This window comes from Stegodyphus dumicola, chromosome 10 (genome assembly GCF_044657685.1).
Source record: "Stegodyphus dumicola isolate Sdum_Otavi_A_Nest chromosome 10, ASM4465768v1".
NCBI lineage: Eukaryota > Metazoa > Arthropoda > Arachnida > Araneae > Eresidae > Stegodyphus > Stegodyphus dumicola.
The window spans coordinates 142,974,552-142,977,016 of NC_140777.1; positions in this window are offsets into that span (position 1 = coordinate 142,974,552).

Genomic DNA, 2,465 nt, shown 5'->3' on the forward strand with positions numbered 1-2,465 from the left:
GGTAAATTTTGTGATCGAGTTTAAGGTTAAACTTCTGAGAGCAATATTTTGAATATCATCTTGTCCTGGTGCTTTCCTGATCTTAAGTTTCTTAACAATATCTTGGACTTCATATGAAGTAGCGAATTTTGGTAAATTTTTAATTGTGGGGGCATTAAGCCAGTCTCTAATTGTATAACAAACTTCATAAGTGAAGTTAATATGTCTGGGTTCAGCGTTAGGAGTAAACTGATTTTATAAGTGATCAGCAAAGACTCTAGCTTTGACATCATTAGAGAGAGTTACTTCCTAATTTGTATAGAGAGGTCGATTACAAGTATACGTTTTTCTCATTCTGCTAATACAAGCCCAAAAGATACCATCATTGGCATAGATTAAGAATGTTAAGTTTCAATTTGAATTCTTTGATGTGCTTTTTTTATTTGTCTATTAAGTTTGTTAATTTCTTTCTTCAAGTTAGGGCTTCAGGTAAGATGCCATTTCTTTCTTTAACTAGATTTTTAATATGTGAAGGGAATCTATCAATATTGTTTTTAGGAATACTTCGAGAGGCATTTTGCATAGTTGTTTTCATGTTACTAGTAAGTTTTTTTACTGCAGTATCATTATCTTTTTTAGTATGAAGAGCACCAAGAACAAAAGGCTTAATACTTAAAAGGTGATTGAAAAAGTCAATGATTTCGTATCTGCTCCAACAGTTAAATAACATTCCCACTTAACCACGCGCCCTTCACGTCATCTAGATGAGTTCATTGAAAAATGTAGGGACGGTCATAATGTTTTGACTCGTCAGTGTATGTGGACGGGCATTCTTCTGTTAAAACACGCCTCTAAGAATGCGCTGAATGAAAGGTATGATTCCAATTCCACAGTTTCCCTGAAGCAGCGGTTGCTGATGAAAATATCTTCTGTTCTTAGATCTTCCATCGTATCCAATGGATGATCTAAGAACTGAGGATTGATATCACACTTGAGGATTGTCCATATATTCTAGAAGACTGCGCTCACTCCTACAGCGTCTAGCATATATTCGACCATCACTGTACTCCAAACTGAAGCAGGATTCATCAGAAAAGATAATATGTAACCACAGGCGTCAACAGTTTTGAGTCAGAGGAATCATGCTCAAAGAAATACATATTCGCAGCAGACGCCGGCGAACTGTCGAACCTACCTGTAGCAGTACACCAGCGTTGTGCCAGCTGTCAAGATGAAAGTGCACTGTCTGTCATTATCGAGTGGATGAGGTGTCATTCATTTCGAGCTGATGTAGCATTTCGTAGCCCATTGCCAGTTTGCGACTTAACCAATAGTTTTAAACTTCCTGCTTCCACACACGCATCACTGACATGGCATTATAATCGATACGACCTGCGATTTCACGATCGAAAAATGTTCTTCCAGGCTGATCATTTGCCCCTAATTGAACAGTACAATTTTCTTTTACCGGACCCTTTCCGTCGAGTCGGATTCCACAACCACACCTTGTCTCCTTCGTTGAATTGATGTCCAGTAGCTCTCGTGTCGTATCGGGTCTTCATGTCCGTCGCCAAGTTGACTCGCTCTCGTGTAAAATTATGCATCACTTCAAACTGGGTCTGGAGGTTTTGGATATATTCCTGAGGCGATGAATATGCATCCGCAGGGCGACTAAATAGAAGATCGCTAGGCAAACGAAGGTCACGACCCGAAGAGCATCTGTGATGGAGAATAACCAATAGTCTCGTGGACAGCACTGCGGTAAGCCAGTAAAAAGAGTGGTAACTTCTTGTCCCAGTCCTGTTGGTTTTTGGAAACCACCAATGAGAGGTTATTAAGGATGGTTCGATTAAACCTCTCTACCATGCCTTCCTGACACCCAAAAGTGTTGCGTGCGTAGGGGTTCGTAAAGAATTGAATGCACGTATCCGATGAAAAGTGAATAAAAATTATTCTTATCCCAAGAATAAATACAAAATGCTTAAATTTCCTCAGATATAATCGTACAATATCGAATATCTTACAGTAATTATATTTTAAACTACTAAAAACGTTTTACCGAACACAATTCAAAACGCAAAAGAAAGCTAACCCGATTTCACCGCGAATTCGCTACAGTAAACAACAGTTTTCTAAACAACTGAATTGAGATGTTTTAATCCAGCTTTTATAAGCTTTTTAATCTGTTGCGAGAAGCTTCTCGTAATTTCTCGAGTTCTCTGGAAAGCAAAAGAGTACAATTACGAGATATCTATTTATTAAATGCGCGTACTCCTGTATATTAACTTTTCCGGCGTAGCTTTCTCTTAAAATGAGTCTTGTGCTGCATTGCACGGGGATATAAAACAATTTTAATTAATTCTACTAAACATAGCTAAATAAATACAGAAACCGTAACTTGGTTCCTCGAATTCCATTAAAGATATATTTCTCTTTCAATTAATTTAGTTCTCATTTCGCGGGAGTGCGCCAACTGTCTTAATTCA